At 43.1% G+C, this 27,358-nt stretch overlaps 1 protein-coding gene across 3 annotated transcripts in view; it reads right to left on the bottom strand.

Moving 5' to 3' along the window:
* LOC126483808 (V-type proton ATPase 116 kDa subunit a 1) overlaps positions 1-27,358 on the bottom strand; it is a 617,022-nt gene that overhangs the window by 317,742 nt on the left and 271,922 nt on the right. For 2 of the 3 annotated variants that reach the window (XM_050106990.1, XM_050106992.1), the window contains exon 3: positions 26,454-26,520. The gene's annotated coding sequence lies outside the window, so the exon portion shown is untranslated. Of the gene's footprint in view, positions 1-26,450; positions 26,521-27,358 lie in introns of all 3 variants that reach the window. The other variant, XM_050106991.1, reaches the window with a different exon arrangement.

Here is a 27,358-nt window from a genome sequence, read left to right as displayed (position 1 = left end):
TTAGTGGGCATGTTAAACTACATCTAGTACAAAAAGTGACATTAACAATTACAAAAGCACACTTGGATAAATACATACATATACAGTTTATATTCGTAGATGACAAGTACTGTTATAATTAGACATTATGATAGAGACAGATTCTAGATAGGAGTGCTAGCAGCAGGGGGTATGAGACTATGTGAAGGGTGGAGAAGAATAGGGACATGATGAAACATAATTGAAGAAATGTAAAGGAAAAGCAGATTTAGTGGCTAATGGAGCTGGATGAAGAGGAAGAAGAGAAAGGAGCAAGATAGGAGACACGAGCTTTGCTATTCAACGGAGGGAAGGATTGTCCTTGTACATTAATTTTGTGGAAAACGTTATAAGGATGATAGTAGGAAATGTTTCAACTTCTTCTTAAAAGTAGCGGGGGATTGAATTTTGCGCAAAGTAAGGGGCAGTTTGTTCTGAAGGCGGACAGCGGCAACTGAGAAGGAGTTTGCAAAAGTTTTTGTTTTGTGAGTGGGCACAGTTAGGATACCAAATAACAGTGGCCTCGTGTTTCGGTTATGATGGAATGAAAGATGTTTAATCCCTGAAGCAAGGTGCTGGCGTGCATGCGCGACAAGAAGCCGATGAAGTAGACATAGAGTGAGGTAGTCACGCAATTTATCCGGCCGCAGCCACCCTAGCTGTAAGTATGAAGCACTAACATGATCATATCGGTTACTCATGCCTTGTTGAATTACATCACAATAGTGGAGGTTCGGTAGAAGGAGTTCTCGCACGAGCTGGCGTTTCACATCCTGTGGAAATACGTTCCGAAACGTTTTGAGAGCACAGAGACAAACGGACATCTTACAGCACACTGCGACTGTATTCTGTGCCCAGTTGAGATGCTCATGCAAAGTTACAACCAAGTTCTTAACTGCTTTCTGATCTGATATTGGAATACCGTCCAGCAGAATAGGAGGCAACTGTTCGCAGAAATCTGAACTTATTAATTTCTGATGAGCTATTAAGATTACTTGTGTCTTTTTTGCATTGCAGGTTTTTCATCCATATCACCACTGAAGACGGATCATCTTTCATCTGAGCGATTGCAGTGTTTATATCTTCAGGTCTGACACTTAGGTAGAGCTGGACGTCGTCGGCATAGAAATGATATGTACAGGTGGACAGAACCGACGAAATATCACTGACAAATAAAGAAAACAGAAGTGGTCCTAACACTGATCCTTGTGGCACTCCTGAAGAGACATGTTTCGAGGAAGATTTTTCATTTACACAGACAACACATTGCTGTCTGTCTTTTAAGTAGCTTTCAAACTACCTCATTGCACTATCTGAGAAATTGCATTTTTCTGAGCAATATGCCTAAGTTAACAATGTCAAAAGCTTTGCTGAAGTCTAGTAGCGTCAATAGTGTTGCCTTTCGGCTGTCTGAGGCATATTTCAGGTCATCAGTTACTTTAATTAGAGCAGTGTTTCTGCTGTGGTGTTTACGGAAACGGGATTGAAATTTGTCATATAGATTGAATTCATGCAGATGTTCAGTGATTTGACCATCAACAATATATTCAAGTGCTTCGGAAACAGTAGGCAATATGCTAAATGGTCAGTAAGCACTAGGCAGTATAAAACTTCTGTTGTTTTGAAATAAGGTGTAACTGTATAGGGTGTCTCTACAAAGAGCCGTCATACGCATTTTCTCTAGTGTTCCGGCAGATATTTGCAATTTTGTTTCTGCAATGTGCAGCTGGTGTCAGACCAAACAAATACTGCTGATCTGGGAGGGAAAGCGTCGGTTTGTTTACCGTTCCAAACAAAATGATTGTTCAATCGGAATTTTATTTGACCATTCGATAGAGCGCTACCAGATTAGTCTAGTGCGATATCCCTTTCATCGATGTGTAATATCAGGGACAGTAAAACATGAATAAACGGTTCTCCAGCACCGCCCTGCCCCGCGCTGACTGCTGTCGCCATGCATCAGCATTGCTCAGTCGCTGCTGCAGTAATGGTTATTCTCCATGTTTTACTGTCCCTGCTAATACATATCGATAAAAGGAATATCGCACTAGACTAATCTGGTAGCGCTCTAATGAATGTTCACGTAAAATTCCGATTGAATGATCATTTTGTTTGGAACGGTAAACAAACCGACGCGTTCCGTCTACGCTGGCCGTTGAATGAAAGACGTGATGAGCATAATTTATTTTGGCTGACACCAGCTACACGTTGCAAAAATTACATTTCAAATATCTTCCGAATCACCAGAGAAAATGTGTCTGACAACCCATAGGAGGGACACCCGGTATAAAACCCTTACATGAATGGTAAAAAAAAAGTCTTCTAACCGAAATGACACACAGCAAGAACAGCTTTTCTAAGACTCACAACTCGAGACGTTAAGAAAAGTGTCGGGTGGTATCGGTCGTACAATAAATATAGGTTTTTTTAAATGTAAAAGTTATTAAACCGTTACACATCGAAAATAAAGCATAATAAAAACAGTCGGTTAAAATACTTTTCAATTAGTCGTCGACTGAATCTCACATAACGCATTAAATTTGTGGACTAAGATTTTGTGTACGTTCACAGTGGTTCTTCATATAGTTTTTACAGGATTCTTTACCTGTCAATTTATTTTCTCTGTTAAATCTCGGAGGCAGTTTTAAATTTACTGACAAATCATAAGCTAGCTTTGAATTTCAATCTTAGCTAGCGGCGTTAACCCTCTATGGATGATCGCGACCAATTTGTGAAGCTTACAATACATTGTCGTATGTAATGATTGTAAAGAATCCGCCCCGATTGTAAATAGAAACCGGATGTTGACCTAGGTTTCGGCGCGGATAACCACGCCTTCTCCGGAACACACTAAAACTACAAACTGCCTACAGAGGCAGTTTCAGTGTGTTCCGAAAAGGCGTGGTTATCCGCGCCGAAATCTAGGTCAACATCCGGTTTCTATTTGCAGTCGAGGCGGATTCTTTATAATCATTAAATTATTCAGGATTGCTGACGCGCTGCAATGTTAAAAGTTCTCATTGCCGTATGTGCTTAACGAGAAGTATTTTCATGCAGTTGCCGAGTGGATCTATTAGGTTCACTAGAATTGCACTATACAGAATCAACATCAGATCAAAGAAGTACTACCTGCGGCTGTTGACATGGTGCTAGTAAATGCATGGCTATTGTACAGAAGGGAGAGTGACTCCATTGGGATCCACAAAAATAAGCAGAGGCCACTTTGTCAGTTCAAAGCTGACGTGGTTGATGCCCCATGCAGAATGAACAAAGACGTAAGCGGGAGGAAGAGGGGAAGAACTTCAAGTGAAGATGCAGCCTATGCAAAGAAGAAGAACGTAGGACATGCATCTGAACCAATTCCTCAACAGGTTTTTCGCCAGGAAAATGTTGGTCATTGGCCAATTGTGTCGGAGAAGAGAGGTAGATGCAAAATGCCAAACTGCAAACGTAGTCCATCAATTGTTTGCCGCAAGTGTAGTGTTAATTTGTGCACTGAAAAAAAAAACTGTTCTCTGGACTTTCGTAAGTTATAATAACTATACAAGTGAAGGGTTTAAGCTTCTTTCATATAAGAAATTATTGACAGGCAAATATTGAATTCATTCGTATCCAGAGATGCCTAAAAACACATTTGTAACGATTCAAAATATGCGATATATATATATATATATATATATATATATATATATATATGACCTGATGCATTTTTATGAATATCTTTAATGTGACCCTCAAGAAACACAAATATATCATTTAGAAGCTTTTGTCTTCATTGCTTCATAATTCTGTCCATAGAGGGTTTGACACGAGCATTTGTTCGTAATTTTCTTAAAATGCTAGTCTGAAAAACGCTATCTGAGGTGTCATAGATGCCTGCTAAATCACTACAAGGACTTCTTTAAGGGATCGAAGGCGTGGTAAGCGCATGGGGAGGGATCAGGGCTAGGGTGGGTGCCAGAAAAAGTGTCTCCCACTTGAGTTAAATTTGCGATGTGGAGGCGTGAGTGCGTGCAGCGGCAACCCTGGTTGCACCATCCCACACTCCATACTCATTCTTCATTCTCCGAGGGATCTCTATCGGTGTTTGTCATTCGGCAGCCAAGAAAGAGTAACGGCACGTTGGTCCTGTTTGGAGGCATTTGTTAATAATGTTGACATAGTTCACGTTTCCGCATTTACCGCACGCGCGTCCGAGAGACACGAGTACCACACGAGTCCCTTCCTACACGTCGGTGCTTATATATCCGCATCGAAGTCACGCTACGTTGCAGTAACGCCCTCCAACGGAACCTTTTTAATCGCCCATTGTAGTTACATGGCCCATACCACATGACTTCGTTATTGCCCATACTGAAATATGGCTGAAAGAGAAACCCGCCAGAGTGAGTGTAGTATTACGATACAATCTACGTTAAACTATAGGAATATTAGTACTACTGGTATGATAATATTAGTACTACTGGTATGATAATATTAGTTATTATCTTTAAAAGTAAAAATCTATGCCAAAAATTACACCGTTCACCAGTTTTTACACTCAAAAACAAATAAAATTTACTTCTGACATAAATTCAACAGCTACATCACTCAGTTTTCATAAATTAGGAGAATGATGCCTGCGCTGTACTCCAGGCACTGAATGAGGCCGCTGTTTTGAGGTAAACCCGAAAAACACCATAATACCTGCCGCTCCATACTAACCGCCGTCCCCTAATTACCTCACGGTCGGCAAAGGAAACTTTATTCTCGAACCATAATCCTAATCCTCCGGTAATACGCTTCAAAAACTAACCTCGCTTCGATGCACAAGCAACAAGGTTAATTGGTCACCGCTCCTTTATCAACTATTTTCAGCACCGTTGCCATCTGACCTGGTCAGTCAGGAGGAAATCAAACGCCTTCTACCTTCTCTAGTTAAATGGTTCAAATGGCTCTAAGAACTATGGGACAGCCCCCTGGACTTAGAACTACTTAAACCTAACTAATCTAAGGACATCACACACATCCATGCCCCAGGCAGGATTCGAACCTGGGACCGTAGCAGTAGCGCGGTTCCGGACTGAAGCGCCTAGAACCGCTCGGTCACAGCGGCCGGCTCTCTCGTTAACCACCTACCGATATCAGTCTCTGAAACTGACACGTTCCTTCCGTCCAGGAGTCGCAGCTGTCGGTGTAGAGTTCAATTCGCAGCCCACGTCAAAATCAATGCAGACTTTTCGATGAACGACGCGCGATACCGCAAAGCTACCAACGGTTAGCGGTAACTACTGCTGCTTTGAATCCAGCAGACGAGAGCACAACCTGTTAAATGACTCGTCTGCACTGGGATTTCGTTGCACATCGTTGCTTTATTAGCGTTATATAAGCGATTGACGGTTATTAATGTGGCCTATGACGACCGTCAGTGAAATACTGATATGTAGGAGTGAATTGAGCAATGAAATCGGGAACTGAGGATATTATTGTACGTTTGGCACACATTAGAATTATATCGTTGCTTTATGCGCAGAAAATTGCTTTACAATGAACGATGGTCCTACTCAACAATGGTTCAATCGAATCACAAAATAGTTTTAACACAGCAGTTGCAGGCAATAAACAGTTCACTACATCACGTCACTGTAAATTTCACTACGTTCACAACTCTCAAACTTGTGAACAATCTTATAGCCATGATCCTATCTTGGAACTAAAACTCGTGTGGCCCCATGGCGTTCCAGCCCATCTTGTCGGCACGGCTCCCAACACACGAAAGACCACGATCTCAGCCTTGCGTCTCTGTCCTGCGTTCTGTCACGTGACACACTTCTCTTGTCAAATTAACATCCATGTACCTGACCATCAAACATTTCCAGACACTTTTCGCAACATACAAATATTTAAACCAAATATATTACACAGTTCTGCACACATTAATTCTATCATAGTATCATCCGATTTTTGAAAAAAGTCATAACTATCGTGTTACTCGTATTTGAAATTTGTGCTTGAACAATGTTGGAAAGAGCAAACTCTCTAAGTCTTTCATGGTTCCCGCTAGGTAGCTGCAGTGTGCGCCCACTTTATTTCTAGTGAAGATGGTGTCCGGACAACAGAAAGCGTTTTGTGTTCTACGTTTTGCGCAGTGGGGGTTCGGTAATAACTGTTCAGCGTGACTTTCGCACTAGGCATGGTGTGATCCTCCTACAGCACAGAGCATTACACGATGGCATGAACAATTCCAAGAAACAGGTTGTCTGTGTAAAGGTAAATCGACGGGCCGTCCCCGAGTGTCTCCCACAGACGTCGAACGCATCCGCCATAGTTTCACAAGGAGTCCCCAGGAGTCAAGTGTGTATCTGTGTCGTATAGATGATAACGATGAATGCTTGCGCAAAATAGTGGTGGGTTTTGTGTTGCAATGTATGAAGTGGAGTGAGACGGCGAAAGCCAGTGCCGGCACACAGCCTATCCCCCTTAAATAGGTCCAATGGGGCCGCTGAGGTTACCGTCCCCATCTGACGGACGGATGTCCTCGGGCAGTGCCATATGCCGTCATTTAACGAGACACTGCGGAGCGGTTTGGAATTTAATCCAGGACATTGGCCCAAAGACTCGTGATCAGGAGCTTCAGCTCACTACGTCTCCTCCTTTTACCGATCAAATAATCGCATTGAAATTTTCCACTACCAGGATTCATACCGGCTTACCTGCGTGCCAGTCGACGCCGCTCAGGTGCGCGTTACCGATCTCAGGTACGTAGGGGTGGGGGGTGGGTTTGCTACACCGTTAAATCGCTCTACGCAAGGGTCGCCAGCCTTGCTTCGGCCCGCGCGACGTCGTCGTATCGTTGAAACAACCACTTCTCCTACGCCGCTAATAATGCCCTGTAGGTATCCAGCTAGATTCCATGGACTCGGATCCAACCTCTAGGTCGGAAAACGGCCACCACAAACCGTCTCTGCAACCCTCCAAGTGGATTTATTTTATTTTATTTTATTTTATTTATTTATTTATTTATTTTTTTTTTGCAACTGTCGCTGATAACTTCCTCCATAAACAAAACAGGATAAAAGATAGAAGTCAAAAAGGGGAAAGGATGAACAAAGGAACACTTTATATTACAACAAACCGAATTTCTCTTGTGGTAGACCTCGCCAAATCCGCATCGTTCCATAAAGCGCCTCCAGTTTAGCTAATGGCTTTAAGCTTTTCTATGAGACTCTTCCTGCAATACTCGCCTAGAAAACCAGCGAACGATCACATCCGCACGCGGGGAGATACGAAATCTTTCGAAGCGCCACGAGCGGGCAGAACAACTTCAACTGCTGACTTGATATCCTCAACACACTTTTAGAACGCAAGCTCCGACCTACAGCGCCCGTGGTACGCCTGCCACTTCCCTCCACACCACTCCACGGATTTATTCTACATTAAGATCTTTCTGTCGCCTAGCTTCAAGAAACCAGAAGCAAGCATTTCAGCTGGCTAATAGCGTTCTTCATCCAGAAGCTGCTTCCCGACCTTTGAAAGTTCATTTTCAACAGCAGCTAGACGACATGGCCCATCTTAGGAAAAAATGGTCGCCACTAAGCGTAAATAATTGGTCTAGACCAGAAACAACTTAGAAAGATTAGGAAAAGACCGATTCATCATCTTCAGGCTGGACAAAAAACCTCATCCTCGGAAACCGGCCTTGGTGTCTAGAACAGCGAATAAGAGGAGCACGAAGGCTTGACCTGGGAACGATACGCTACAAGGAGAAAACGTCTCCACAACAGTTACAAAATAGCAGAGTGTAGCCACTCAGTTGTAAACATGTTATTTATTCCCCTTAAACCAAACCCAGCCACGTTAGTTACAGCGACCAAAGCTTTCTACGGCTCGCTACTAGCTCTCCTACACAGGATAGAACTGCTACTGAAAATGCCAAACAACAAATCTGAAACACACCAAAAGCGCTTCTACAGCAGCCAACCACGAACGGTATTGCAACTGCGACGAGTCTTAAGGCAAACCCTTCTACACTCCTGGAAATGGAAAAAAGAACACATTGACACCGGTGTGTCAGACCCACCATACTTGCTCCGGACACTGCGAGAGGGCTGTACAAGCAATGATCACACGCACGGCACAGCGGACACAACAGGAACCGCGGTGTTGGCCGTCGAATGGCGCTAGCTGCGCAGCATTTGTGCACCGCCGCCGTCAGTGTCAGCCAGTTTGCCGTGGCATACGGAGCTCCATCGCAGTCTTTAACACTGGTAGCATGCCGCGACAGCGTGGACGTGAACCGTATGTGCAGTTGACGGACTTTGAGCGAGGGCGTATAGTGGGCATGCGGGAGGCCGGGTGGACGTACCGCCGAATTGCTCAACACGTGGGGCGTGAGGTCTCCACAGTACATCGATGTTGTCGCCAGTGGTCGGCGGAAGGTGCATGTGCCCGTCGACCTGGGACCGGACCGCAGCGACGCACGGATGCACGCCAAGACCGTAGGATCCTACGCAGTGCCGTAGGGGACCGCACCGCCACTTCCCAGCAAATTAGGGACACTGTTGCTCCTGGGGTATCGGCGAGGACCATTCGCAACCGTCTCCATGAAGCTGGGCTACGGTCCCGCACACCGTTAGGCCGTCTTCCGATCACGCCCCAACATCGTGCAGTGGTGTAGCGACAGGCGTGAATGGAGGGACGAATGGAGACGTGTCGTCTTCAGCGATGAGAGTCGCTTCTGCCTTGGTGCCAATGATGGTCGTATGCGTGTTTGGCGCCGTGCAGGTGAGCGCCACAATCAGGACTGCATACGACCGAGGCACACAGGGCCAACACCCGGCATCATGGTGTGGGGAGCGATCTCCTACACTGGCCGTACACCACTGGTGATCGTCGAGGGGACACTGAATAGTGCACGGTACATCCAAACCGTCATCGAACCCATCGTTCTACCATTCCTAGACCGGCAAGGGAACTTGCTGTTCCAACAGGACAATGCACGTCCGCAAGTATCCCGTGCCACCCAACGTGCTCTAGAAGGTGTAAGTCAACTACCCTGGCCAGCAAGATCACCGGATCTGTCCCCCATTGAGCATGTTTGGGACTGGATGAAGCGTCGTCTCACGCGGTCTGACGTCCAGCACGAACGCTGGTCCAACTGAGGCGCCAGGTGGAAATGGCATGGCAAGCCGTTCCACAGGACTACATCCAGCATCTCTACGATCGTCTCCATGGGAGAATAGCAGCCTGCATTGCTGCGAAAGGTGGATATACACTGTACTAGTGCCGACATTGTGCATGCTCTGTTGCCTGTGTCTATGTGCCTGTGGGTCTGTCAGTGTGATCATGTGATGTATCTGACCCCAGGAATGTGTCAATAAAGTTTCCCCTTCCTGGGACAATGAATTCACGGTGTTCTTATTTCAATTTCCAGGAGTGTATTTTCTCAAACACCTGTGGTACAGTTCCTATAAATTTTGCGGTTGTTTAACTCGAGTATGGGAGGTTTACAGAGAGAACATACTTTGTTTCTAGAGATACCTCACCATGTAGCCTAATACGAAAACGTCTCTCTTTTACTTTTCAAATATAAAAGTTCCTCAGTTATAAAGTGGAAAATGTCATCACTTTGAAATAATAACAGTACAGATAATATTACTTCGTTTTTTTGTTCTTTAGGCACGTAACACACCCCATAACAATACCTAGGCTCATCCACTCTTGTATTAAGCTTATCCCACATTCAGCTGAAGTAACCACTGCTGCATAGTAATTCCACATTCATTTACCAGAATACCACAGACCACAGAAGCCGTTTCTTATCTATTCACACTAGGGCTGTTGATAAAATATCGATACTTTTCCAAAAGTTTCGATAAACATCGCAGATATTACTTTCGTCGATATAGCGATATAGTAATGGCTACACCGAGAGCCGATGTTTTTATTTTATATTATATCTTGCCGTAATTTTTGGTAAATATTTGAAACTGTCCTTTTGAAATTGTAGTAGCACATAATTTTACTTTCACTGTGCGATGTCTTGCTACTTTTTGAGCTTTCGTCACGTCTAGTCTCTCTCTTTGACAGTGTGAAGAAAGTACAGGCGGCGCACAGAAGTAGGCCCATTTCACAGGGGGATGGCGGTGTGCATGGAATAACAAGATTTCCGATGTGAAGAAACAGCACACCAGTTGCGTTAGAAAACAATTTTTAGCGCATCTAGTGCGCTATTTCTCACCGTCAGCATCCTTAAAAAAAATGCTGAAAATGAGAAACAAAAATCTAAATTACAAGATTGGTCCTTGCGGAGGGCGGAGACGTGTGAGGGGAAATGCTGACGTAATCGGCGCTCGGCGCTACCAACTGGAACTGCATCGTTTAACTTCATCATGCAATTTTGACATTGTAACTGCTAGGTCGCTGGGGTATGCAAAAGTGAAAAATCAGGGAAGTCGACATGAAGTGTTCCGGACGAATCCGATATGTGACGAAACTGAACGACGGACCCACCGAACACCTTTTATTGTGCCACTTAAGTGCAGTTAGTGGTTATCGCCAAGCGTGAACGTGCATCGTTTTCCATTCTGTTCTTGCTCTAAGGGGACAAGCAGACTGCTAGCTTGTTGATGTACAGAATATCTAATAATAAATCAATACTTAAATATACAGCTCTAAAATGGGCACTATGTTTACAATGTGCAGCAAATATTTTTATAGGCCGGTACATCGATATTTTTTCGTCGATATTGTTTTAAATATCCATATATAGATTCCCGATATTTTTTTAAAAATACCGACAGTTCTAGTTCACCCAAATTCCAGTGACTGAAGATATTGACCATCAACCATGATGCTGTTTCGACCACTAATTTCATAAATAATCCCGCGTGCCTTCCCACCATCACGAAAATATTTTCACGCTGGGGACGACCGCGGTACTTACTGAGATCTAACAAAATAAAAGTAATGTTGTTATTCAATGGAAAGGTTGGAATTTGAGATTTCGTTTACTGTTTTATCAATCACAATTGGCGTAAGAATGATGGATTGACCATTGTCATAAAATATTGCATTATGAAATGTGAATTGTCTTTACTTGCAGTTTCGCGTGGCTTGAAGCAGTCACAGCTAGCGTGCTACTGATTAAGAAATTGCGTTATCGTCTTTCTAATTACTTCATGATCATAGATACGATCATACCCGGTCGTGAAGTTATTGTTATGACAAAACAATTTCCTCAGTGACCAGAAATTTCTAAAGGGCGCAAAAACAACGGTAACATCACACAAAAGGGAAATTCAATATTAAAGCTGACGCAAGAAAACGATAGAACAGTTTTCTTTTTATCAATGTAACACGCAGATTGGATTGCTCATCTCGGTGTCTGTAATCTTAGCAAAATGCATAATTAAAATGAAAATAATACTGAGGAGATGATAGGAATGAGCACTGCTAAATGATTCAATATTTCCAGAGCAAATATTTATTATAACTAAAACATATACCGTACTTTATGCTTAGTACTACAATGACGGTAGATTTTTATGTCCGTTTCATGTCCATTGGCCGCGCGGTATTAGCCGAGCGGTCTAAGGCGCTGCAGTCATGGACTGTGCGGCTGGTCCCGGCGGAGGTTCGAGTCCTCCCTCGGGCATGGGTGTGTGTTTGTTCAAAATGGTTCAAATGGCTCTGTGCACTATGCGACTTAACTTCTGAGGTCATCAGTCGCCTAGAACTTAGAACTAATTAAACCTAAGGACATCACACACGTCCATGCCCGAGGCAGGATTCGAACCTGCGACCGTAGCGGTCACGCGGTTCCAGACTGAAGCGCCTTTAACCGCACGGCCACACCGGCCGGCGGTGTGTGTTTGTCCTAAGGATAATTTAGGTTAAGTAGTGTGTAAGCTTATGGACTGATGACCTCAGCAGTTAAGTTCCATAAGATTTCACACACATTTGAACATGTCCATTGGGCGGTCTTTTATACAGCCATTGTCCTATTGAGTCGCCCGTGCGTCGTCACGATAAGTTATAACAGTTGTTCTTTTTACACTTCACTCAAACTTAGACGGAACACGTTTTTATACATTTAGTAAAAATTAGATCAGACCGCCACAAATCTGCGTCCGTCTTACTTAAGAAAAACAGTACAAGTGTTTAGCGCTAAGGCTTCATTTGTTCTCCAGTGAACAAAATAGTGAAGGATCGCATATCGATCCGTATTCTGTTTATACTGCCGCCCAAAGACGACGAATTACATTATTTAGGAAATTCCACCGTCGCTATGCGACGCCTTATTACATATTAATCATTCTTTATAAACAAGTATTCGCCTTCTGGCTGAAAGTATTAGCTATTTGCTGTTTTAATGAAGCCAAAAATAGCGAATAGCACATTACACTTTCTGGCAAAATCTTCTGGCCATTTATACGCGACGCACCTGCCCGCGACCGCTCCGTACGTAACCTCAACAACTACTCTCATTCACGCGCGAGATCAATAGCACTTAGGCACAGTTGACGTTAAATAGCAAGACAATGGATTGCCGGAGATAACGCGCGCTCAGCTTCGAAGATTCAGAAACCACTGATGTACAAGGAGGACAATATTACTACGTCACAATATTACTACATCACAACACCAAAGATAGGAGTACTCCTAACAGTATTCATATGAACTGTACAGCACTGAGCAGTTCATGCTGACGTGTTGTGAATCCGTGGCACACTTGCAGTTCATAGCGCTCAACAGGTGGCGCCAAGGCTGGACACTGTTGCTAAGTAAGTTTAAGGAGATAAAACAGCTTCGTTCTTCAGTGTTCTGTTCACCCCCCAAGACAGAAGCAGCTCCTAGAGAGCACGGACCGTGACGGCGTCCTGTACTGGGTGTCCCACACAGTGAGAGTTTTATTTTTAAGTCCGCCCGCTATACGCCCTTCTGCTTACTCACAGGAACTACAATAGGCACTGGTGCTACGTAACGGACATTCTTAGTGGTTCGTTACAAAACTGGCCGAATTCTGATAATGTCAAATGGTTCAAATGGCTCTGAGCACTATGGGACTTAACGTCTGAGGTCATCAGTCCCCTAGAACTTAGAACTACTTAAACCTAACTAACCTAAGGACATCACACACATCCATGCCCGAGGCAGGATTCGAACCTGCGACCGTAGCAGTCGCGCGGTTCCGGACTGAGCGCCTCAACCGCGAGACCACCGCGGCCGGCTCTGACAATGTCATTGACTGGTTTTGCGAGTAGTTATTTCGCTTTGATTATGAGCCTCCAGTCACACATTATTTCATGAAATTCTTGTGAAAAATTATTGTGTCTAGCAAATTCTGTTTCTGTGCGGTTACGTACAGGACTTCAGGTATACGACAGCATTAATTGGCCAGCCCTCTGGAAGATAATGCTGGAGTTCAGTGTACGAATGTGGTACATCAGAACATCTGTGGATGAAAATCCTAGCCGGCCACTGTGGCGGAACTGTTCTAGGCGCTTCGGTCCGGAACCGCGCTGTTGCTAAGGTCGCAGATTCGAATCCTGCCTCCGGCATGGATGTGTGTGATGTCCTTAGGTTAATTAGGTTTAAGTAGTTCTAAGTTCTAGGGGACTGATGACCTCAGCAGTTAAGTCCCACAGTGCTTAGAGCCATCTGAACCATTTGAAAATCCTACGTCAAGATAACAAATTTTCGTAACTCTTTACCGCTTTCGTTACCGACCCATCTTCACATCAATCTAAACTGTCGTTCAATGTGACACGTATTACACATTGTATTTTTTAAAAGCTAAGTCGACGTAGGCAAATAAAAAATTCTGAAGCTTAAATCTTATTTGGTTATGTAAACTCACAACGTTAATCAATAATCAACTAAGATTTTCACATTATGATTCTTTTATTTAACTAGTGCAACTTGGCTCTAAAAAATTAGTGTCATACACTGAACAACAATTTAGATTGATCTAAAGATAGCTTGTTAATGAACCGAAACTGGTGAGAAAATTAGCGACCTTGACGCAGGATTTCCATACACACGTTTTAAATCAACAGATCGCCCATCTCCCCCCCAGCTGATAATGTCAAAGAATAACAGAAGTACATTAGGTTGACTGCAGCTTGTTAAAACGGATCAAGTTGCCAAGTACGCTGTGTGGATCAACTGTCGGCAGCCTTCACAGTTAAGAATGGGTAGAAACAGGGCAATGCTCTATCGCCAGTTCTGCCTCATCATTGCGCTGGAAAAAGCGCGACGTGCACTTGACCGTAATAGGGCGATGGATTTGACTGAAAATGAGACGATCTTGAATTTGCAGATGATGGGATTGTGGGCGAAACTCTGAATGAGGTGGCAGCATATACGTCTCCTTTTACGCTAGAAGGGAGCAACTAGGGTTATTGGTCAACGATGAGAAAACAAAGTGAATGGCAATCGTCGTCGAAACGTTGTGGACTGTCAGTATAGAAGGTCACTATTTTGAAAGAGTCGAAACATTCAAGAACCTGGGGTCAATACTGACAAACGTGTGACAGAGAAGGAAATTAGACAAAGAATAATAAACAAGAGCCGGATTACTACAGGTTGAACCACCAATACATGTCAAGCATTGTACCACAGGAAAGCAAGTTACATCTGTACGTATCTCATTACTGCGACCGATTATAATATATGATTGTGAGACATGGGCGAGAACACAGACAATAGAAGAGAGCATCTCTGCGTTTGAGATCATTTTAAAGAAAATTTGTGCACCCGCATACAATACAGAAACTGGAAGGAAGTAAAGAAGCCACAATGAATATCTGCTTCGGCAATTTAATAAAGCTGACGCTGGCAGAGTGATTCCAAGCAGAAGATTACAGTGGACCAACTGGTAGACGGCCAAGAGGTCGTCCGCGAACGAGGTAGAAAGACAGAACTTGAGTTCCCCTCGAAGAAGCAGATCCAACAGCCAGTATTGAGGATGCCCGAGACAGAACTAAACAGACAAACATATGTAATCAATTTTCGTGATGTTGCAATTCCATCCAGTCATGATTCATGGACTGTATGTGTTTGTCATTTCATTATATTTTACGTTTGTGTATCTGTTTAGTTTTGTATTCTGCCAATGGAGATAAGTGTCGTATGTATGTGCAATAAATGACGATCATGTGGAGTTCTTACAGATAACGCTGCGTCCCAAATATCTTTCGATATCGGTTTCTATCTTCCCATGCTTTCTCATCTATTATCTCTCTTTTTCATGGGCTAGTTTACGCCACCCAACTAGGGAACCTTCCTTGACCATCTGTCACCTAAATGTCCATACCAAGTGAGTTGCGATGCTCATGTTCTGTCTGTAATGCTTTGTTCAGTCTGGGTCATTTTCCTAACCGTATTTCTTATGTGGTCTCGTCAGTATATTCTATACTATCTTATAGGATGGTCCATGTCTACAACTTGCAATTTGTTTTTATTTTTTCCAGTTAGCTCCCAGCACTTGGATCCTTCAGCTCTTAAAGGATCTACAATAATCATATAGATCATCATCTTTAAATCTTTTCGTGTATTTAAAATCTCAGTCGTAAAGGCTATGTTATGGATTTACGTTATCATTTCATTGCTTTCATTTTGTGAAATTTTTTGTTTTATTTTATGAGTTCGACAAATTCAATAACTCAGTCATCCCACGGATCTTGAACCATAATTACATTCATGATGTTAGGAAGAACTCCGCTAACAACTGGTAAAATTGTTGTTTATTAAAACACAACCTGTTTCGCGGCTTAAAGCCGCATCATCGGGTGCAACAACGTTAAAATATCATATGCATACCCATCGCTCCTAGTCAAGGTTTACTAGCCGGCCGGGGTGGCCGAGCGATTCTAGGCGCTACAGTCTGGAACCGCACGACCGCTACGGTCGCAGGTTCGTATCCTGCCTCGGGCATGGATGTGTATGATGTCCTTAGGTTAGTTAGGTTTAAGTAGTTCTAAGTTCTAGGGGACTGATCACCACTGCAGTTAAGTACCATAGTGCTCAGAGCCATTTGAAGAATCAAGGTTTACTAGTCACAGAATTTGACTAGGAGCGAAGGGTATGCGTAAGATCTTTTAATGTTGTTGCACCTGATTATGCAGCTTTAAGTCGCTAAACCGTTTGTGTTTTAATAAACAACAAATTTACCAGCTGTAAGCGAAGTTCTTCCTAACTTCATGCCTTTCAACAACTGCAGTTCCCTGAAATATAAAATAGTAATTTCATTCTATTGTTTTTTTAATCACAGGTATTGCCTTTTCATTCACAAAATTTTTTGCTATTTTCTTTGTGCATTTATTAAAAACTAGTTCAGTGGAGGTTTTTATAATTACTGCGCTTATTTTAATTAAAGATTTTTTGTTGTTTGGAATTGTTTTTGGTGTTCCTGTTGCCAATAAATTGTGTATTAGAACTTCACAACCGCTGGTCACTTCCATTCTCGGCCTTCGTTGCTGCCAGATCCTTACCGTCACATGCTTAAGCAACAACATATTATTTTATTGCTTTTTTTTTTGCTATTGAATGCGCACTAATATTCACTAAGCACGAGTTAACTGTCGTTAACTCCTGTTCGCATGCTGGTATCTGGAAGACATTTAGAAATGACTAAATGAGTAACCGATATTAATGTGATTGTCAGGAAATCCCGAAGATGTGACAGTCCAGTTTTGATAATTTTGAATCCCTTGTTACAGGAGGCTCATAGATAAAACCATGACTACTGAACATGTCAGCACAATTATTCTGCAGATTTCACAAATATCATTCGGTCCTCCGATAATATGAGGTATATAAACTAAGAATACTGTCTGAGGAAGACAGTCTGCGTCAGTCGATACGTACTACTTCGACACAAAGTTACATCGCTGTTGGAAGTACCAAGAACTATTTGGCTTACATACTTATTTGCGATTGCTTTCATAAGTTTAAACGTGCGGTAATGCTTTCACAAGTTTCACCAAAATAACAGCTCAATGGCAGTGGACGAGGAGTGTGTTACAGTCGCGTCATAGCAAAGACGGCGAGCTCCTACGCAGTCTAAAGAGGAACGAATATGGTTGTGCGTAGAATCAGACTATACCTTGCAGGCGACCACTACTAAATGAACATAATTCTGTATTACTTCGTATACATTCGTCACGGCGAAAGGACACATTTCAAGTTAAAAAATACAAACGGTTATGAGAAAGATTTAATTATCAACTCAAAAAATGAAGTAACCTTTTTGCGGCTGCATGTCTGCAGTCTCGGTGAACACTGAACTCCCCGTGCTGCACTATCGTACTACAACGCTATACGACCCAAAACGAAACATCGCAGCCCTTTAGCGTAGTTGAAGTATCGTGCGGTAATTGGTTTTCTGCATTTGAAGGGGAACGAATCAACGATCCATGATGAGTTGACGAACGTGAACTGAAAAAATATACGGGGGCTTTTCTTTTCAGTCTCTTATGGGCGCGTAATCGAAACGTCAGAAAAACCAAAAATGCTTTATTTAGAACTGTTAGCTACACTTTCGCTATTTTTAGACAGTCGTCTCTCTGACTTAGATGTTTGTCGTAGCCGCTTTTGATATTCGCCAATTCCCTTTGCTGGTCTTCATCTCATTGTCTGTGCCAAAATGCTGTCCTCAGAGCTAGCTGTTCATGTGAGCGAAGAGACAAAAATCAGGAGGAGTTGGATAGTAGTGATCAAACACTTTGTAAGGTTACTAGCTTATTTTTTTGGTATTCAATGAAAGCCATGTGAGCTCTATTATTATTCGCAGTGTTATACCTCATATTTGCACTCTGGACATTTTTTCGAACAGTACACTTCAACAGTCGGTAGTTAGCCACAGAGGTTCTGAGTATAAGCAATGAGATCTTTGGTTGTCAGTAGTATTGTCGTTGGCAATTGCACTGAGTGAGAAGTAAGCGATGGAGTCGGTTATTGGTCACGCTGCTGAGCGGACTGGAAACAGATAGCAGAGCCCAAAGATAAAAATGCAGAGGATGTTAAATTTTGGAAATTTGATTTGGTAAAGACTTATTTGAGAAGCGTGAAGATTTTCGGGTAATCTTATCGCTGCATCGCCTGCTCTCGCGTTACTACAAGTTTGTAAAGTTAAATTATCGGTGAGTATTCTTTATTGTTTCGGGTCAGTTAGTTCGATTGTCGAGCTAAGATAAAGTAAAATGATCTGTTCACATGGCTTGCACTCAGAGTTGTGGATGTCTCTCATTTCAGTGATTAATTTCATGGCAGATTTTCATTCTTTTTTTTAGTGAGAAGAAATTTTTGTAAAGATGTTTGTAACTGTCAAGTAATGAGTTCCCCTATTCATAATATATAATTTGAATGCCAGTCTATTTCAATAATTTAAAACAAATTTTTACCACCGTCTCCACTAGAAAAATTTTGTTTTGTAATTGTGTATCGCCGCACTGCACTTGCGTGAACACAGCGGCGAAAACTAATATACTTCCATTGCAGTTGCGCAAGGCTTTCTTTTCTTTAGCTGGTTTGCTGCTGCGCTGCATTTTTTATTTTCGTCGCTTTCGAGCAGTATGAGTTTCTGCTGCCACAAGGCAAGCCACAAAAATTTATTAGGGCCAGTTAACATCAGTCAATAGATAGTAAAATTACTCACAGTTAAACATTGCATTTCAAAAGTATTATGAGGTTCAGCTAACCTAAAGTTTAGTTCAAATTTAGCTTCTTTGTCAGACAGTCTTATTCTTGCACTGTACTGTTACATTTGCATGTTTATTATTTAATGTTTGGAATTTTATTTAGTTAATCTGCATACGTAAATTTACAGGGTATCTTCACAGGAACGTTTTGGACATTAGGGTATCTTCACAGAAACGTTTTGGACATTTATTCTTTCAAAATTAATTTCAAGTTAATTACAATACAGTGTTACAGTTTCAGATAGTTTTGGCGACTCAGTTTATCAGATAGCGTTTACATAATCGCACCACTTGCATTGCTCAGGTTTACTTTCAACACAGACACATACCAGTGCAGTTCAGAACACAACAAACACAAGTTACAATTTCTCATCAAAAACGCTGCAGGGGCGTCTTCGTCGCACTTGCAGCATGCGGTTGGGAATTTACATTAAGAAGCACTTCAAATTTGGCTGCAGATAGTATTGCCTGTACGTCTTTCGAGTTCTCACTGTGCACTCAGAACTGAGTGAGTGCGACGTGATGTGCTAGACGGGCATACTAGAGAAACTACGTAACCCATCACCGGAGTTTCACTGTGGTTTTAATTTCCCGACCGATCGGAGGTTTAGAAAAAATACGTAACCCTCGTATATGCCCAGTGGTTAGGTGGTGCAGACCTTTCTGCTGTCTTCAAAAACATGTAAATAACGAGGAATTGGGAGATCATCTCTCTATGAAGAATACGGAATGGCAAGAAAAGTGGTTGCTCTGGGGCTCGCTGGTGGGGATCGATGCGGTAGTGGAAAAATGAAAATCAATCATGGGTTAATATTTTCGACATCATGCATGGCATTTTGAACATGAAAAAGCTCATCACTCGCTGGCTTCCTTGACTGCCCACATCAAAAAATCCCACAGAAGCGAGGCAGCCAATCCAGATGACCTCTCCAGCCGCTTCGTCACACTGGACGAGAGATGCGTGTATCACTATGACTCTGAAGAGCAAATCAAGCAGTGCAAACGTGCGGATTCACCACAAACGAAAAGGGCGAAGAACCATCATCGGACAAGATGGCGCCGTTTTCTTGGCATCGCAATGGTGTAATGACAAAGCGTTATGTCCGCAAGAATTGGGCCACACCGGGCGCTCTCGCTAGGCGGCTAGGTACCTTGGGACTCACCTGGTGCCAAGCACTTGGATGCTCAGTGACCACACCGGAACATCGATGCCATTCACCATAGGCGTGTTGCTCACTCGCACCGTGGAAATATCTTTTCTAACGCTGAGTCAGAAAATCCTTCCCACAGTTTTTTTTTTTAAATATGAACTGTTGTGGAAACTGCTATCATGCTAAAGTATTAATTGTGAGAGAAGTGCACGTGGTGAATTCAACATGATGATGATGATGATATTTGGTTTGTGGGGCGCTCAACCGCGCGGTCATCAGCGCCCGTACCAAGTCCCAATTCAATTGTTACACAGTCCAATTTTTTTTCACAGTCCACTCTAGCCACTGCCAGAAATGATGATCATGAAACGATGAGGACACCACAAAAACCCGGTGCCCGGGCAGAGAAAATATCCAAACCGCCTGGGAATCGAACCCGGGACCCCGTGATCCAGAGGCAGCAACGCTAGCCACTAGACCACGAGCTGCGGACTGAATTCAACATGTTTACAAATAAATTCGGCAGTTTAAAAACACATTTTTTGGTTATTTACGACTGACTGTAAAATCGTTCGACTATTACAGAAAAACTACAAAAACAAAACACTAATTACAAAGTTGGTATATCTTTGTATCTCCACGAAGTGCGGAAGGAGCTGATGATACTGCCACAAACTCTTTGCGCCTTTTTGAAGATTTACCGTCTCCAAACATGGTGAATCCAGTATTTTAGAAAGTTAAAGCCAATCACCAACAGATAAAAGTGGTACCGTTGTTTGAAGACGTTCAGTCTCCGGAATGGCCTTGTGTTCCTTAGATAGTTCACACGTCTGTACCAAAGAGGATAAACAGAAAAATGCGTTCCACTGTGTCTACAAGCAAAGGCGACCGGTTTTTGGACCTTCAGAAAAAAAAAATTAAATTAACACCACTGGAGCAAGACATTGACAGAAGCTAAAATGACGTTCTTCTGTTCCTGCACAGTTGATGCCAAATATAGCTGAAATTCCATCTTTGCAAAATTTTATACTGTGATGCAAAATTCAAAATTTAATTGTTGCAGAACTTTAATCGGTTCAAGACGTCACTTCCCTATCGAAAACTGCCGATATTTAAGCTTCGTCATCCATGGTAGAGGAAATGACGTAATGAGCAGCCTTTATCGGGTAGTATGAACTTCGAAGGCGACATACCGGTAAGAGCCAACACTGCCGTTCGTCTAGGGGCAGCCAGCGCTCGGTGCGACCCATCTCTTTAGTTCACATCCGTTTCTTTAGGAAGGTGTGTCGCCTGGCGAGCCGCGAGGTACCTAGGCGCCAAGTGAGGCGCGTCCGCTGTGGCTAACTGTCTCAGTATACTACTGGAATCTCCTAACGAGTTTACTGGAGTCAATTTAGACGACGTGTCGGAGTAAGCTATTCCAGGAGGTGCTTTTGCTACACGACAACTCAACTCACTCAAGGTGCTATCAAGTTTTGCCTCACCCCTGCATTTTCTACACAGCACCCAGTGACTAGTTCCTCTTTTTCTGGATGAAGAAATTACTGCGTGGACGCGTTCTCCAGAATTACGACATAGTGATTTTCGAGCAGAAACGTTTCCTGAGAAGCCAAAAGGCAAATTCCTCTGTCAACTCAGACACGGGTGGCAAAAGTGCACCGCGTTGAAAGAATACCTGTACCATCGAGTTTCATGCTAGCAGTTTGATTTTTCGAGGTATTAATTAAAACATTACAATGTGTCTTCGTAACACAGCACAAATACACTTTAAAAAAGAAAAAAAAGACGCACCACGAAGGAAAATTATCCGAATGGGACGGAAATCGGTCCATGCAATGTACATGCACGGACAAACAAATGATTACAATTTCAGAAAAAATGGATGTTTTATGCAAGAGAAATAGCTTCACAAACTGAGCAAGCAGGTAACGCCTTGGTCCACATGTAGGCCTTATGCAAGCAGTTACTTGGCTTGACATTGATTGAAAGAGTTGTTGGACGTCGTCTCGAGCGACATCGTGCCAGATTCAGTCCAATTGGCGGGTTATATCATCAAAACGCCGATCTGGATGGAGGGCCCTGCCCATAATGCTCCAAACGCTCTGAATTGGGGAGAGATACGGCAACCTTTTCGCCAAGATAGGATATGCCAAGTACGAAGACAAGCAGTAGAAACTCTAGCCACGAGCCGTTTGGCATTATCTTACTGAAATGTAAGCTCAGGATGGTTGCCATGGACAGCAACAAAACGGGGCATAGGATATCGTCGACGTTTCGCTATGCTGTAAGGATACCGCGGATGGCAACCGAAAAGGTCCTGCTATGAAAAGAAACGGCATCTCAAGCCGTCACTCTTGGTTGTCAGGCCTTATGGTGGACGACAGTCAGTCAGTATCCCATTGCTGTCCGAGGCGTCTCCAGACACGTCTCTGCTGGTCGTCGGGACTCATTTCGAACTGGGACTCGTCACTGAAGACAATTCTACTCCATTCAATCGGATTCCAGGTCGAAGCAGTGTCTGGAGACGCCCTGCACAGCTCTGGGATATCAACCTTACCAGCGCCCGCCATACGGCGTGATAGACTGGGGTGCCATTTTATTTCATTTCATAGCAGAACCCTTTGGTTGTCATCCTCGGCGCCCACACAGCACAGCGGTATGTCGACGGTATTCACGCACCGCGTTTTATTTTTATTTGTCCTTTATATTAAGCCATCCCCAGCTTACATTTCGGCATGATAACGCCCGCCGCAAACGGCGAGAGTTTCTACGGGTTGTCTTCGTGCTTGCCAAACGCTACCGTTCTGAACGAAGTCGCTGGATCTCTCCCCAGCTGAGAACCTTTGGAGCATTATGGGTAGGGTCATCCAACCTTCTCGTGAGAGACAGCGACGTCAGCACCTACAATAAACTGAAAGGGATGTCATAGTTGATCATTTCGGTGGCTAGCCGAATCGCGCAATATCACTATTTCATGGCGCATTCTAATGCGACAGTGGCTCGGATTGGAACTTGAGGCCAGGCATACTGGTCGTCAACGTTCAGATCGAGAAATTCTGGCCGCCGGAATTGACCATCACCACACTGGACACGAAGAACGTTATAATCCTTCGAAGTGTGCACCTGTCGTCCGAGAACAAGTGATCCACTCACTGCAACATTCTGTATCATCCCATACCACTGATCGGACACTAGCAGCAGCTGGACGAGGGAATTACCGTCCCATGCGTAGGCTGCTGTTAACACAACACAAACGGGTGTATTTGGAATGGTGACGTAATCAGGAAGCGTGGACTGCTGATGAATGGCGTCGCCTTTTTCAGCGATCAGTCGCGATTCTGCACTACTCCAGATGACTGTCGTCAGCGAGTATGGAGGAGATCGGGTTAGACATCACATCCTACCAATGTCTTCGAGAGGCGCAGTGGCGTTATTCCTGGCTTTATGGTTAGGAAGCCACGGAATATGGCTTCAGGTCACAAATAGTAATGATTGGGGAAAATGACGGCATAACGGCACGTCACGGACATCCTGTGTCTTTCTGCGTTACTTCTATTCATGCGACCACACCCGTTAGCTGAGTGGTCAGCGCGGTGGGATGCCATGCCAGGGCGCCAAGTTTTGATTCCCGGCTGGGGCAGGAGATTTTCTACGCTCAGGGACTGGGTGTTGTGTTATCATCATTTCATCCCCTTCTCCGACGAGCAAGTCGCCCAAAGTGGCGTCGAAGGCAATAAGTACTTGCCCTCGGCGGCCGAACTTCCCCGAATGGGGGACTCCCGGCCCACAATGCCGTACGCTCATTACCATTTCTACTCACGCGACGTCACCGTGTTGCTATTTTTCAACAGTACATTGCTCGTGAAACGTCCCCTTGGAAAAATTATAAACGACGGTGCTGGTAAACCTCTTACATTATTTGATTTTCAAACAGATGAGCAAAACTCAACGTACTCAGACATTTCTCTCTTTACTTATTCTGATCATCACTAAACTGGCACACAATATTTTTAGCGCAACGCAATCTGACTTTCAATAATCCATACAAAAGAATGGCCCTGACTAACAATTACCTATACCTATCATCATTCACTTACATCACAAAAATCTTCGTTACTCGATCTACTAAAATACAGCGAGCGCCACTACTGCCAGCTAAATAAAAGATTCTATCTACTGAAGACGCTAACTACTGATAGGCATACTTAGCAAATGAAAGATTTTGATAGACAAGAATCAATGTATTTACCTCAATCGTGTTCAAAAGTCATAATATGTATATCAGTTCATGACATCCAGTTTTACAAAGTTACTCTTTCTGACGGACGCACGTCCAGATCATCCGCTCTCAAAACTCCGCCATCTCTCTCACCTCCAACTGCTCAACGCTACGCGCTGTTAACATCCAACTAGTGATGGGGAGCTCGTGAATGAGTCGTTCAAATGAACGCTTCACTCCAGTGAAGTGTGAACTAACCACTCAATTTCAATGAACTGGTACTTCAAACTCTTCACAGATGGCACACTCCACACATCTTTCTAGTTCACTCACTCTCTTCCCCTCTCTCACTACATCGGTGCTACGTCACTCATCCTCCCTTCACTTCAGTTCCCCCTCTACTGCCTGTCGACGAATCGCGCGGCGTTTGTGGGAAATGATAGGTTTGTGAGGGGTTGTGGTGGTGAGGGGCGAGGGGAAGGCAGCGTCAGGTGCTTTTTGCAGTGCTGACATCTTGCGGACCAATGAATATTACAGATGCAAACGAAGAGGCTGGCTGTGTGAGCACGCACAGCCAACATGAAAATAAAAGGTTTGTTAATAACACTGAAAGAGGGATTTTACCTGAAATCGTACCAATGACTGCAGGTGACAGTTTAAACTGTTTTGAATCTGGAGGGTTATTATTCTCAACAAAAATAAAATCTACAGGAAAACTTCTGAATAATTACCTAACGTAGATATATAGACTTTGTGACAGTGGTAAACATACACATGCTATTTTGGATTAAATTTTAAAAGGAACATAAAACTGGAATGCATTTCGTTTGTAGCCCTAGTTTTCAGTCCATGAATACAACAAATAATGTTTCACTTGGCAGATAAAGACTTTTTTGGGCGCTTCATGAGAAAATGTCGAGCAAGATTAAATGTAATACCTTCTTTATATGTGACAGGCTTCTCTGTTTATCTTTCCTTTGTCCCCTTCGACCATGCTCTATTTAAGTTAGCTCAAACGCTGTAAGAGCGTAAAACGTTGCGTGCACGTTACTGCATAGTTCGGCCATCTGTTGGTAAAATTATGAAGTATTACGAAGCTTTTTGTACGAGCGAGGCGATGTGAGCGTAGCCGCGTCTGAGCGGCGAACTGGGCAACTTCGCCAGGCTTCCGTACTTCGTGAATGAACTACTTCATTTGAACGCTTCACGGCAAAGAGTGAAAAGAATGAAGTAGTTCACGGGAATGAACGAGTTCGACCCACCTCTACATCCAACTGCCCAACACTACAATAGCAAATATTCCAACAATGCAAACCAGCCACAGACTGAACACAGCACAGTCAGTGATTTTCATACAGAGCGTTACGTGGCGTTACCAACATAAAAACCTAAACATCCCACTTACACTCGTATATACATGGCATGTGTGTCTATAAACATCTGAGTGATTTTGAAGTACTCCTGCAGCCAACAAAATCCCCTGATGTGTTCCCGGTGCAAAATGTGTGGGACCAGGTCGGACGTCAGTTCCGCCCGTGTCAGGATCCAGGATATCAAGGACGTGTCACAACAATTGTTGGCCACCTTGCCTCTTGAGAGGCTACAATGACTTTACGACACTTTCCCCAATCGAAACAATGCATGCATTCAGGCCAGAGGGTAAGCTACTTCGTGTTGACAGATGGTCTCTTTCTCTGACACGATCTTTTAATCACTGAAATAAGAACCATTGAACTCTCCTCCTTATCTTACGGGTGCTTCTCTCTTTTGTCAGAAAGTGTATTTATGTCTGTCGACAAGAGCAGGTGTACATTTGCTTTCTCCATAGACTACCAACAATACGATCGTGGTTAAAATTTAACTGTAATGATCTCTTGATTGCTGCCTTTATCCTCAAAAATAAACAACCTTCGTCATTTTCCTGAAAGAGAACGTCTCGAAAGTACTGGCTATCATCTTCCACTGACTACAAAATTCTGTGCGGAAATTTATTACAGTAGTGTGAGAGCGACAAGCAGCCACTGGACTTTTGGCCCACTTACAGAAAGCAATCTGGTAAATATTCCGCAGTGAATCTTGTGATGTGTCGCAGTTTTTTACCACTGGAGACTTATTCTGGAGAATCAGGACTAAAAATCCCCTTCTGTCATACCTTCTACCAACTTCAAAGGGGCGAACCACTATTCCGCTTCTCATGACCTCTATGTCGACGGTACGTTAACCTACCTTCCTTTTCCTTCCACAATATTCTATACTTGTTGATTCATTTACAGCGCATTACAGTTCTTGAACTTCTTGGACTTTGCGTTTTCAATATGTACATTTTTGTCAAGATAAATCTACAAATCTCTGTGGATAGTAAGTCGTTTAGAAAGTACTTACGCTTCAGGTGTTACGCTACAACAAACAGTTGCAACACCAAGGACTGCCGTCGAGACCTCTTTATCACCTGAAAAGAATTAAACATTTGGTATAAACAAACAGGTAAGACAACAACTCTATAATTACTCTACAAATATCAACGCTGCTATGATTATACAAGAAGTAGTAGCTGAAAGTAGTTGGCTAAAGATAACAAAACAACACTTGTAAAACGTATTTGGTGTAAATACAACACAGACAGTATGCAGCATTCGAGAATGAAGGTGAACGTGCCGCAATTATACAAATTGGACGTTATGCCTTTTGTGACAGGCGAAACACCGAGTAAATGAAGCCTGCAGCCATGTCTGGTGTGTAATATCATTAGAGGTTAGATTAGATTAGTACTTGTTCCATAGATCATGAATACGACACATCGTAATGATGTGGAACGTGTCAGGTTAATAAAAGGTGTCTATTACATTACACAAAATATTACACGACACTTAATATTATTATTTTTATTTTTTTTGGTGGGGGGGGGGGGGGGGGGAATTACCCACTTAATTAAACAATGGGAACAAGAAAAGACATACTTGGCAGTTTATGTAAGTACCGAACGTTAAAATTTTATTTAATACGCTAAAAGGAAAATGTAACACAAACGGTAATAGCAAGATTATTGACACCCAAGAAGGGAGGCTGTTACCAGATAGTTTCGTGGCTAACTCAGAAATAACTGGTTTCCATTCTTCCGTTAACTTCTTTTTCTTGTCTTTTTTTAGAGTTGACTGAAATTCTCCTGACCCTTCTACAGAGTGCGTGCCATGAATTTTCTGTGGTGCGAAAGTCTAGCGACTTAGGTGGTACCTGAATAGGATGGTGATGAACAAGCCGTTCCTTTGTAAAGGATCATTTTGCCTTTG

Source organism: Schistocerca serialis, chromosome 6, assembly GCF_023864345.2.
Source record: "Schistocerca serialis cubense isolate TAMUIC-IGC-003099 chromosome 6, iqSchSeri2.2, whole genome shotgun sequence".
In the NCBI taxonomy this organism is placed as follows: domain Eukaryota; kingdom Metazoa; phylum Arthropoda; class Insecta; order Orthoptera; family Acrididae; genus Schistocerca; species Schistocerca serialis.
This window is presented reverse-complemented; position numbering and strand designations above follow the sequence as displayed.